Here is a 14368-nt window from a genome sequence, read left to right on the forward strand (position 1 = left end):
TAGTGGCTGTAGTAATTATGACCTGCGCTAATGACGCAGTTCAGATGACATCAATATAAGGTGATATATTCCCTCATTAGGAGGAGGGCGGTTTGGTGCATGACTAGATAGATATATGGCAAAAAGTGGACTTAAAAACCGTAACAATGATTGTCATGGTGTTTACTATTGCCATGACAACAAAGGTTCCCTTACTTTAAGGAAGTGGTAACCACGTTACAAGTGATCATTTTAACCCAAACCATGATCTTTTCCTAGCCCTAAGCAAGTGTTTTTTGTGCCTAAAAATGAAAAGTAGCATATTATGGTCCTATTTTGGAAAGCAGCATATAACACTCCAGTGGGTTGTTCTGAAAACGCTCAAATGGGTCGTTCTGGAGTGCAGTTACAATCGACCTATGTGGTCATTTAATTATGAGGATGTGTTGTTCAGACTAATGGCTCTGTTACTGAAACCGAACATCTTGCAACCTCCATATTTCTTCTTCACACCAGTACCTGTATCACACAATCCCTCTACCACAGCCCTTTGCATTTCTTAAACACAATGCTTATTTGGGTCTAAATGTAGACTTACTCCCACCTGTACATGCAGAGCACATAGATTTAATTATGGTTCAACTCTACCAGTGATGCTTCATGGATAATTCTAAATAGCTGAGGTTTCTTTTTTTCCAGCTGTTGCAGGTTGAACCAAAGCCCCACCTCTCCATCACTGTTTCCAAGCAAATGGCAGCTGCTCTGAATTGAATGAGGCTTTCCATCTGGTTTCAGTATAGTGTGTGGTTTAGATGGCATGAGTCTATCTCTGTTGCTGATGCAACATGTTATATCTGTATGGTGACAGTGAAATTAAACCATAAATCTATTTTACTGTGCTGTAAAGATGCTTGTATGCCCCATAAGTGTATAAATCCTGGGCATGAGGTCACATTTCCAGGACAATATCATCAAGACATTTTGAAGTGATATATTATTTTTCTTGCACAAACACTGACTGATAATGAACCCCCTGCCAGTATGTTTGTATTGAGCTCTTAGAAATCAGATAGAAAGATAATAGTGATCTACAAATGCATTGATAATATATATAAACAGCCAGGCTGTGGTTATGACTTACTTCTTACTTTGCTTTCATTATTTTTACCTCGATGGAGTTGAATAAATGTTCAATTGGGAAAATCTCTCTCTCACGTTTCCCATTCCTTTGTTCTACTACATTTCTACTATCTCTACTAAGCACTGTCCCACCCTCCACTTTCCCCATCATCAATATGATGGTAAAGGCCTAAACACACTGGAAGCGTCTGACGTGCACGTTTTGAATTACACCTATTGCTTTCAATGGCCGAACACGCACTAGAAGCGTTATGACGCGCGTCAAACTGCCTTGTCACGCCTGCTCCGACCTTGTTTCGATTTTTGGAGCGTCAAGGCCTAAACGCACTGGGAGCATAACTGACGCGCGTCAATCCATGCTCCTATGGCGCACTGCAAGCGTCAGATTTGATATTCCAACACCACAGAAACAACACAAATTTGTCATTTCGTCCTTGTATTAACCGCTAGTTGGATGTAATGAATGAATGAAAAGGAGAAATGCAGAGGAGGAAAATGAAACTGAAACTAAGAGCGTATGTGTCCACAGTAAATCATTTGTTGACTGTTTGATGCTTATTTATTTGTGCGTTAAAACGTGACTGCTGTGAAATAATAAGAATATAACGTGTTATTTTTCTCATTTGGAGCTTTTGTTCTCACTACCGCTAGCTCTCCTCGCTCGACCACCGCTGCTCTCTCTCTCTCTCTCTCTCTCTCTCTCTCTCTCTCTCTCTCTCTCTCTCTCTCTCTCTCTCTCTCTCTCTTTCTCTCTCTCTCTAGTAGTCAGCACAGTCGTCTATGATCTGGGAGACCCGGTGTGGGTCAGTCAATAAAATTCAGTAAATACCTAAGCTGCCTGTATCATTACTTTATATTCATGTAATAAATATGCAAATGTCAATTAGATGGTAATCTGCATGAGAAATAAAGAAAAAGAAAAAATTCGGTTATAGTAATCATCTGTTTATACTGATCAATTTGACCCGGACAAACGTGATCACTATAAGCAGTTTCCACTGTATTTAGTTTTGTTTGTAGGCTGTTATATTTAGTTAATTGGTCAAATGGTTTTCATCGCAGTGTATGAATAAAAATGGAATAATGTAATGTATTTAAAAAAGACTATGCATTATGTTTGATGTCATGAAAAATGTTTGCTAAACTTATATCCAAAACTACAGGGTTTGAATGTAAAAGTACACTTAAATATAAACGTTAAAGTTACAAAGAAAAACGTTAAATTGTTGGTATGGAAATAAACCTTTATATAATGAACTATTTAACTATTTACCATATTTAGATATATTTTATTGTCATTTTACATAAATTCGTATGTAATTTAAGAAACCAGAATATACTTTATAAATAATATAGTAATTTTTCTGTACAAAATGAGAAATAAATGTAATGTAAAAATGTCATTATTGGCATAATACTTAAAAGAACAGTTGGGTTGTTAATTTACTTATAATGTCTAATTTTACAGAGTTTAGTATATAATTATTTTTTTTTAAAAAACAGAAACCTAATGTAAAATTTAGCATTATTTTCCATAAAATTAAAAAATTAGGATTATGATTTTTACACTGTGGGAGTGGGGCTGTTTGATAAATTAACACTTTCCTCTACACCTTCTCATTGATTCACTACAGCAGACCTGTAGCCAGAAATTTGTAAATAAGTAATTTTAATGAACAAATGGAGAAACTCAAGGTAGGAAGAAGAGGAACAAGGTTACCCCTGGGACACACATCCTGCGTGAGCAGTTCGTGTGCGTCGCGGAACCTCTTCCCTTTCATCTCAGCGCCCATGTTAATAGATTAGAGCAGCCACACAGCCCGCATGAGACACGCATGTCACACGCAGCTCATCTAGAGATTTGGGGTCTCACCTATTTTTTCTGCGTGACACACGCGGTTCTCATTAAAAATAGACAGGGAAAACGATCTATTGACAGTCACATTAACATCATACCAGCAACATTACACCTTTCACTATGGTTTCAATGTCTGTATCTGTAGAATATGTCACAGACATGAAGTGTCAACACTGCAGGTCAACCTGTGCTGTGCACGCCAGGTCAGGGAGCCTCTCTGGCAGGGAACTCCAGTACAGAGAGTCAGTGACACACAGAGCTTCTTTTCTTGATTCCTGTCGCTTTCTGTGATATTAATTCAAACCAGGGCTCCTGCCTGTTGTTTCACCTGCTTCCAGGCAGAGATTTGGTGTTGTTATTTTCCTTATTTTTTGTCAGTTTCCCTCCTGACAGTTTGGAGGTTTGTTTGTCGGAGTGTGTTTGGCTGGAGGGATTTTCCTCACTTGGAGCGGTGACAGCAGGGGTTTAACTGGTGGAATGATTAATACATTGAATTAAAAAAAACATCCTTTGTGAGGAGTGTATGTGGCTGACATAGAAGTATACCCAACCAGACCCACCATACCCATCAGAAAGAAAGCTGCTTTCACCTCACATATTATTTATTTATTTTTAACAATTGAGCACACACTTCTTAATCTTTTTCTGACTAAACTAAATATAAATGAAATTTATAATTCAATTATATGAAACATGCTATTATTGATTACCATTATCAAAGCCCAAACTATGTAGAAAGATAGAGCTGGCAGCAGAATCACCGCAGCAACAACACTGTCTGTGTGGACACTGCAAGAGCGCGAGATGCAGCAGTTCAGCAACACATTGCTGAGTTTTATGCAGGCTGTGTGGCCCAGGTGTTAGGAGTACAACCCTGAAGAGGCAGGGTTCATATAAGGAACACAAAACACTGAGGTGCTGTAGAAATACTGTAATTTGTTCTCAGGAAACCCCTAAAAGGCAAAAACCAAGAAGCTTTCCAGAAGCTGGAAACTCTTCCAAGGTCCTGAGCACTCATCTGTGCTGACCTGCAGCTGAAGCTGGAGGATTATGGACATTTGTCCTTCTCCTCTTATTAGCGCTGCAAGGCTTTTCACAGAGCAACAACACCTTCTAAAAGTTCTACCAATGAGGAGGAGGAAATGTTTGTAATATTAAATAGCTCTGTTCGACTCTCAAATCTGCATTGGGTTGTGTCTCAATAAAACTATAAAATCCCCTCCACAGGGATGATTTCAAATTGCAATTTGAATGTTAAAGTGCAAAAGTAATTGGCATTCATCCACCATGTGATACTCAAAGCTTTTTTCCTACATCTAACCTCAAAACAAGATTAAAGCAAAGTAAAAGCACCAGTTTATTTCAGCTTCTAATGACCAACACTTCTACAATGCCTTGCTTTTACTTTTGAGATTGCTTCAGTTGAGCCATTGAGGGATAAATATAGCAAAATAAACTGGTAAGGATTACTAGCCTAATGACCTAAGGCTCACAGTGTTTGAATTATTAATGTCCAGCAATTTCAGAATTAATGAGGAAATGTTTGTTGCATAAATCATATTTATTGAAGTACTCTCTGCCTATATGATCATCATTCAGGTCATGTACAGTACTCGCACTCTGTCTGGGATGACAGCCAAAGGTCAGCTGGATAGATATTAATTGCGTGTGGTGCTCTGTGTGTGTATCTGTGTGTGTGTGTGCTATTCATTCTTTTTTAAAGATATATTTTTGAGCATTTTTTGTCTTAAATGGACAGCTGGCAGTAGATAAGCAGACAGGAAACAACTGGCAGTAGATAAGTAGACAGGAAACAAGAAAATAGTGAGGGGCAAGACATGCAGCAAAGGTCCCTTGCCAGAATTGAACCAGGGACGTTGTGGTTATATGCTGAAACTACTCGACTACCAGGGCACTCTGTGTTATTCATTCTTACCATTTGTCTTTTAGTTGTATGCCTAGCTCTCCTACACTGGCATGGTATTGGTGGCAGGAAGCCCCAACCCCCATGGTTATTCTTTTTTTTTTTTTTTTTTTTTTTTTTTTTTAATCCCCAGTGGGGATACGTGTTATCTCTGCTCCTGGTCAAACTAAATAAATTAAATGCATCTCATATTCCCGCCAGTAGATGGTGCAAGTTGATAAGCAATACTAGCTATTTTAAAAAGTTATGGACCCGAGTCATGAATATGAAATAGTATGAAATAGCAACAAAGCATTTCATGATTTTTTGTGCCCAAAAATCCACAGAAAAAGTCTGTGATGACGAGACAAAAAGCCATGGTGACATTATGAGGCCAACTTTGGTTGACAACGACAATGATAACCAGCAGCCAGCATCATTAGACAAACATTCTACACTGTGCTGATAACCTCAATAACCTAACCACCCTTCATGACTACCTAGCTTCTGTTACAAATTGGACACCTCAAAATTTCCTTCATCTCAACATCCGCAATCTTGGTATCCTTTTTGACCAACATTTGAACTTTGAACCTCATATTACTAAGCTCATTCAGTCTTGTTTCTTTCAGTTGAGAAATATTGCAAAAGTCAAATCTTCACTATCAGCCAAAAATATGGAACATCTAGTGCATACCACAATCTTTTCTCATTTAGACAACTTTAACTCCCACTTTACTGGCATTACCCAGTTCTCCCTAGCTCGTCTTCAATTAGAGCAAAATGCAGCCACAAGGCTGTTAACAAAATCTAGTCACTGGTCCCACATCACCCCAATTCTTGCCTCCCTTCATTGGCTTCCAGTAAAAGATAGAATTGACTTTAAAATTTTACTAATTATGTACAAGGCCTTGCATGGCCTGGCCCCTGCATATATAGCAGAGTTGTTGAGCCCTAGCTGTCAGACATTCATCTGATCAAGGCCTTTTATTTTAATTTATTTTAAGTTATGTTTTATATTTTTAGATATAATATAGATATCTCACATATCTATATGACTTAATTTCGCAAGATTACACAGTGATGAGACTGTAGACAATGTAGCGGCTCTGCACACCATCACACCATTTTTGTATGGATCCATGCAAGACTGCTAGAGAGCGCAGAAGAGAGAGTTAAATTACACTGTATGCCACAACTTTTAAAGGTAAGTTAAGTCAATATTTGAAAGGCATAACATTATTGCATTTATATATAAAATGCCATAGTTTACTAGCTAAATTAGCTAATTTAGTGGTCAGGAAACAAACAATGTGCATTGTTAAGTACTGTTTTCTACAACCAGTTGAATAAAGTTGAATATGTGATGTGTTTGGAGAACAGGAAATGATGGTTAGCATTAACTTAGAAGCTATTATTAGCAAACCTTAAGTAACTTAACATGCGGCTAACACTAACTTGTTAGCAAGATGCCACTACCTTTCACAGCATCTAACTTAAGTTAGCCAGTTATAATGTTAATGCTACGCATCTCTTTATAATGTTGAGCAGATTTCGCCAAATGTTTAACATTACTGCCATAGGTTTGTTAGGAATGTCAGCAAAGCTACCGTTAGCTACGCTACCATTTAGTAACTGATTCAGACGGTTGGCTGAGGCTCCTTGGACAGGAAAGGAAAACAGGCTGTTAGTAGCTGCATTCATTTACAATGTTAACAGTCTTGAGTCATATTAATTTTAGACTTATCTTATGTGGTTGATTAATCCATTTATATATGCAACTCAATGTTAATACCAATGCCCGAGAAGGAAATTACTGTTGATTAACGACAAGTGGGGTGAGTCATCTTGATTCACTTATTATCTTTTAACTAAGTTAATGGCTAACCACTGCAGTAGAGACCGTGGGAAGCATTACATTGTACACACTTGGGTGAGTAACATGTCTGCTCCCATCAGGCTTTTGTCTGAAGTTTTAAAGGAGAGAAAATGACAAAACTTACTAAAAGACATACAGTTAAGGATTTTGTTCAGTTTCACTGAGGATTTTGTTCAATTATACTAACTTCAATTTGGAAAATTTAGTTTACCTCTGAAGAAGCACAAAGGAATTTTAAAAGAAGCACAGGAGCAGCACACTGATGATGTCAGAGGCCTGTGATTGGTTGATCACAGTTTTGGTCCAGGAACACAATCTGGGATGTTGATCCAGGAATATGTCCTACTTGGCTAAATCATGTCATGTACATGTCTTCAGACCAGGACTCTTATCAAGCATGAGAAATTTGGAACCAATTGGACAATGTACATTAGAGTTACAACAATTTTGTGTTTCTTGATGAAACACCAAAATTTGCCACATCACCGTGGCAACAGTGTTCCATTAAAAACTCAAAAGCTTCATAATTTAGCATCGCAAAGGTCTTTAAATGACATCGACCACATTTGAAGTCACTCTGGTTAATTCTCTAGGAGGAGTTTACTAAAGTACAAAGCCTGTAAATGGCAAAAACTGCACAAAAATTGCACAGTAAAGTCAAAATGACTGACTTCCTGTTGGGCTTAGGGTATGGCTTCAAGAGGCTTTTTTGTATGTCTGGAGATGTTACATCTGCCTACCAAATTTACTTCATCTACATCAAATTTAAAGGTGGGGGCTTTGACTTTGCAAATTGTCAGGGGCGATATTGAGCCAGTTTGCCACACTCGAACCCAAGACCCATATCAGATATCAATTTTCACAACTTCTGATGCATGTAAAAAGTTTTGTGAGTTTGTGAGGACCCCTAGCACCTCATAAATGTGTTTGAATTGGTAAAATAAAAATCATAATAAAATAATAATAATAATAATAATCTCTATAAAAACGATAGGTTCATCACACTTTCAGTGCCAGGGACCGTTGGGCCCCTGGCACTTCGTGCTCGGGCCCTAAAATATTCATACAGCTGCCAATGATTTGCATCATCACAGAAAACTGTGACAGAGATAAAGAGGAAATGGTTTGACATGAACTTGCTAAAAACATCTTATTAATGTAAAGTGATGTATGACTGAGATGGAATGTAGTCAAGATGATGTGGCAGTCATGGAGATGGACAACACGTGCCATTATAGGTGATCCGTGCAATGCCTGTTCAAAATGTGCCTGTTCAGAACGGGCCAATTGCTTGACCTGCTTCTTCTCCTCACTGCTGCTGAGAAGCTCAGCTGCTCAGCTCTCTTCTCTCACGTGTGGCCTGCTCACAGCAGACACACACAGAACTCTCCTGAACAAGCAGAGACACAAGGGCCTGCCTAGGATACAGCAACAAAAGCACAGTAGCATCGAGCTACTAACTCTGGCAACAAAGGGACAATCAGCAGTCTCCCCAGTGACCTGGGCCCTCTGACCTGCACCGACTACCCAGCAAAGCAGGCATCACTCAGCCTTGGAGCCAAACTCTTCTCAGCCTGACTCATCCATGGATTCGCCAGCTAAGAAGCAGCACACCACAAAGCATTTCTCTCCCTGGACATATAGCATAGCGTACCACAGCTAAGCATAGACTGTTAGCCATACTGCTAAGTTAACGTTAGTTTATGCTTCACACATGCACTCATAGGACGGGAGTTATATCCAGCAACTAACACATTTTGCATGTAACTAGCCTCTTCTTAATGTGGCACCTTTATCCTACACCAATTGGCCTTAAACAGAGACCCACACAGTTAAGAGGTTTAAAACCTAGCTTTGCATACTTTGCTTCTGGCAGCACATGTGGTTTCAAGACACGGCATGGTCTGGCCTTTTGTCTGTGTAGTTTTCTTTGTCGGCCATATTGTCTGCATGCCGTGTGCTCAGTCACTAGCTGAATTCAGCCATCTTGCTATTGGTTGTAGTTATTAAGTTAATCATTAATCGGAGTTCCAAATTCATAGCTTAGTAAATTTTGAGACTGAATTTGAATCTTTTTCCCTGAACCCAGGGTGGTGCCCCATTATTTTTAATTTTTATTAATAATTTCTATTGATTTTAATAATAATTATCTTTAATAATCATCAATCATTGCTGATAGCCAAACCTGTAGCCGAGGCCCAACAAACACACAGAATTTATACTAAACATTAAATTAATACTGTTGATCTGACGTAAGAATGAGTATATACACAAACAACATGGAAGAAACTAACATTCTATTATACACAGATGTTAAGTATTGAGTGAACATCTATAGTGAACCTTCTCAGTATAATAATCTTCAAGTATAATGAGGGCTGCATTTAAAAAATAATACATAACAGAGAGCTTTTGAAAAAATGTGCATCCTAAAATAAAGTGGATGAATCATATTGGGATCTTAGATTGTTTATTTTCTGTGGCTTCAGTTCAAATAATTTGAGTGGGTATATTTGCTAAAGATTTGTGCTTGTATGAGACATACTAGTTTGGAACTGCCCGTGGGAAATATATGAGTCTGTCCATTCTTAATTAAAAGCTGTGTTTTTGCTGTCTACTTTTCTCTTTTAAGAGCATGCCATTTGAAAAAACTTTTCTCGCTGTAGAGCTCTGATCACCAGCTGTGCTATGGTTGTATTATTATGGAATACAAAAAAAATCAGAAACAAATATATTTTGGTGAAAAAAACTCATGCATGCACTTGAGGGTTTAATGAACACTCACACTGAATATTTTCAGTAGATTTTTTTCGTTATTTGACTATTGCGCACGTCATTCAGCCATTTCCAATTAGGCCCTATGCAATTCCCAAATCACCAAATTGTATCCTGAGTAAGAAGAGGAATGCTCCACTCCAGCAGTGGAAGACGGTCACCACTTCAACACCCTGCTCTTTCTTTACTCCTGGACAGCATACCACCCACTCAGACACAGAGCTGAGATGCTTGCTGTTCGCTTGTTTATTCAAAGTTTAATAATATTAAACTTGTCGCATGTCCAAGCATGCCATGTGAAAATACTTTTCTCTTACTCGCGGTACAGCTCTGATCTCTGGCTGTGTGTATGATAGACAGTCAAGGAACCCTAAAGATCCTACCCTGCTGCTGCTCAGGTGCAACAGAGGAAGACGCTGCCCAGCAACCTGCATAATAACTGATCCAATAGCTGGAATGTGAGAAGTTTTCAAGCCACACTTTGTAAGTTGCCATGCCAAAATATGCTGATTCAATGTTAGGAAAAAAAAGTCAAATCTCTCTAAATTGCTATGATGGTGTTGATATGGTTAAGAGAATATTAGAGGAGACTCTCTGTACATGGCTCTGAAATTTTGTTCATTCCACAGAGACAAGACACATTTCTAAATAAGAGAAAATTGGTGAATGTGACAAGTTCTCTTTAATCCCTTGTACATACCTGTAATGACAAATCTTTTAGTCGGAGTGGTTCCAAGGCTCAGTGTTTTAGTTAGACTGTTCATGCTTTATTTACTTATTTATTTTTTAAATTAGGCTAATATCTGACATAGCATTACTACTTTCTTTATGTGTAATATTTTTAGGTTATGTGAAAAGCATTTCAATTTATTATTAGAAGAAGTAAGTAAATGAAATGGAGGCTACTGACTGAAGTCAGTGTATGATGTCATCTTGCAGCTCCAGTGGCTCATAGCTGAGATATATCACTGTAAAACTGACATGTAATCCAGGCTCATCTGTGTCTTGACATGTTTATTAACATTTGAATGAAACAATGATCCTTCACTAACCTGAACCAAAGTGCTTTTGTTGTCTAAAACTGAACACACACAGGCCTCTGGATTCAAACCCTGGTGTCTGCTGTCAGAGTCCTGCATCTTGTTTGCCTGCCATCCATCCTGACCTCCTCCCTCTGACTTCAGAGTCATATATCTTGGTTAACTTGACTACCAGACTTGTGTACAGACAGCTGACTAAGTAAAGGAAAAAAATAGTAGTGTTGGTAGTTACATGGCTACTTGGCTAGCGTTTAGCTCCATCCCTACTGGTCTGCATGGTCAAATCAAAGATCAGAAGATAACTATTTGTATGTCCTTCTTGCTGATGTTAAAGATTGTTTTCCTGGGTTTAAGTGTCAGATTGTTGTTTAGTTAAAAGGTTAAATATGCCATATTATGAAAAACTCACTTTTTCAGTGCTTTTGCATATATATTTGGGTCTCTAATGTGCCTACTAACACACAAACGAACAAACAAACTCCACCCACGATTCCGGACAAGGGTAGCCATTGTTATTTTCACAAGCAACCAGACCAGTAGCAAACACAGTATGTCTAAACTAAGAGCTTAACATGCAAAATGCTCTGTTGTTGACTGTAAAGACCAGCACAAATCGCTACATTGGCCCCGAATTGGCACGCTGTGAGAGTTACATGACATAACATGGCAAAGTAAAATAAGTAGCTTACCTGTTGGAGGTGTACTGGTCATCTGCAGCTCTTCATCAAACATCATCATCACTGTGGCAGTTTCTGCTTGTACTATTCCTCCCTGCATTATTTCTAACTGATCCACCTACAAAGAGCTCCAAATATCTCCATATCTTCTTCAACTTGTTTTATTGAAGAATAGCGGCTGCTAACGAATCTCTGCTAATATGCTGATGAACATATTTAATTTCCTATAAATTCTTCACAATAAAAGTCTTGTTATTAAGTCACTTAAAAGCTTTAACTTAACGCAACTCTGATATGTGGAACCCCTCACTAGGCTTCCAATTCCTTCTGCCAATCAGAACAGAGTGGATTCATCAGGAGGGGGGGCTTAAAGAGACAGGAGCTAAAAGTGTCTGTTCAAACAGAGGCTGAACTAAGGGGCAGCATAAAAGGCCAGTAGAGATGTAACTTGTTTCATTTGTCAGGATTGCCACTGCTTTACCACAGTGACATTGCAGCGGTAAAACAGGGGGCTGTACTTGATAACTGTACACACTAGGTGGCAGCACAGTTGTTGAATCCTGTTGACAGATATTTTAATAATACCCTCTCCGACCACGATATGTCTAGTAATGGCAGTGTGGCGCTGTGCATATTTCCGCTTGTTGACTCACAACTGACTGACTGCAGTCTAGTGATGTGAAAAGCGGTTTGTCTGAGTGTACCAAATCACTAGAATCAGTTCATAAAAAAAGTTAATTCAAAAGATTTGTTCACCAAATTGTTCACTGCTTGACCAGAGCTCTGACTGCGTAATCTCACTCACTGAACTCAAACATGGCCAAACAGTGTATATTCCTGTGTGGACACCAACAACACTAGCGGAGCTGACGGGTATGCTAACAGCTAGTGGAGCTAACAACTAATTCCAGAGCTAAGGGCTAACCTCCACTCTAGAAAAGTCTCTTCTCTTAAACCTATATTATAAGCAGCGATGAAAGAGTATTAGAATATTACACTCTAGTAAAAGTACTGTTTCTTGAAATAAATTTTACTCAAGTAAAAGTAAAAGTACTTTGTAAATAAAATGTACTTAGATAAAAGTAAAAAAGTAAGTCGGTTAAATTTACTCTGAGTAAACATTATTGTGTTACATTCTGGAAATTATTGATGATATATGATGCAACTGTTAAATTGAAGACATCTGGATTGGATTGACATCTGGATTAAATATCAATCCAAAAACATCCTGGCCACCGAACCCTTATATCCAAAACAGAAGTAAATTCCATTTGTATCTTTGCAGCCTGTGCATGTCACTTATTATCAATTATACATATACACTGGCCCTCCTCTGTACAGGCTCACTACAATTAACCAGAAAAGAGGCAAAAACTCAGACAATTAAACACAAATGACCAACAATAAATGAAAAGGACTATGGACACTGCAACAGGTACACAAAGCAATATTTGGCTACAGAAATTAAATAACTGCCAATAACAGCAGAATGAAACATCACCAAAGCAGCCAACACAGATATGTACTATAAAGAATATAACACACGTGTCAAACCAAGGAGGCCTGATGAGTTTCTACACACTGAGCATTCACAAAGCTCCTCTCAGCCTCTCTGTCCCACTATAACCAGTCCTCTCATTCTCTCTATCCCACTATAACCAGTCCTCTCAGCCTGTCTGCCCCACTATAACCAGTCCACTCATGCTCTCTCTCAAACACATCAATGAGGGCAGAAGTTCATAAGTAATGTACCAAACGTAGAAGTCGCTGCTGGAGGATCCACCCTGAGCATTTTAGCATTAAGTATTTTGCCAGAACCAGCATGCACCCGTTGGTCACGCAACATCTTGGGTGTGTTTGATATGAGTCACTTAGCGTGCTCACCAGGTGATGCATTAAATCAGTGATTGATAAAGGTATTCAACCTTTTTTTAACTTGCATGTCAGCTGAATGCACAGCGTCTGCAGAGTCTGCTCAGCAGCCACTGATTTAACACCTTTTTGTTCCATTCTCACACAGTTAATCAAGACTTTTTCATGTGACTTTTGGTCCTACTCTGCAACGGATGATTTGTGAAATTTTGGGGGGGTCTCTAAAATATTGACAATATGCTATTTTTGCCATGCATTTCTATTTTTCTGTATCTTCATCATCATGGATCATGCATGAAATTAGGCAATTATTGATGTAAGATTCATACATGAGGATGATTGATCACTAATTCACTTTGATAAATATACCACCGTGCATGCTATTGTTGCCATCATCATCGAAGTGTGGTGGCGCAATATCATAAATTTAACTCACTTTAACTCAAAAATCAGAAAAATATTTGAAATATTTGGAGCTCTTAAATGTAGAACAGGATTCACAGTTCCCCTACTACTTTAACTGACTGGTTTGAATTTGTATAGCTTACAGCATTATCATTTCCATGTGAAAGCTGACTTCTCTAGCTGTGGTAGTTGGGAGTCGTTAGAGGAGAGGGTCTAAGCTGCTTTTCCACCTCATGGTACAAGCTCATCTCTACTTGCTTTACTTTTCTGGATTTTGTTTTTCATTGCAGATTGTAACCCCTCAGTGTAGGGTGGTTGGTTGTAGTAAAGAGAAGAACGTGAGATGAGTCTGAGACTTTCATGAGACAAATCTGACAAGTGTGATCCCTAAGAGGTCTTATAATTGTCTCTTCCTTGTCTGATTTATTTCTCTTTAATGTCCAACTGGAGCTATATATGAGAAGGTAGCATGAGCCGTATTTGAGAAATATGAAAAACAATCTAATCATAAGAATCTAATGAATTAACTGCAGTAATTAGAACCAGAATTAGAAATACCTTATTGATCCTGAGGGGAAATCGGGTTATGTTACAGTTGATTACATTCTAGAAGAGAAATATATACAAGCATAGAGAAATTATGAGAAAAATAGACCATAGTGAACGTGCAAACAATCATGGATATCCATCTTCCACGAATAGCGTTCCATTAAGCCGTAAACTGAGTAGTTTTGTTGATTGGCTCAGATTGAATCATCTCTGTGTTGAGAGCTGAGATGTTTAAGCATTTATTTGATCTGTTTACTGTCTCAAATCTTTCCATCCCTGCTCTGACGCTCA

This window comes from Thunnus maccoyii, chromosome 13 (assembly GCF_910596095.1).
Source record: "Thunnus maccoyii chromosome 13, fThuMac1.1, whole genome shotgun sequence".
Lineage (NCBI taxonomy): Eukaryota > Metazoa > Chordata > Actinopteri > Scombriformes > Scombridae > Thunnus > Thunnus maccoyii.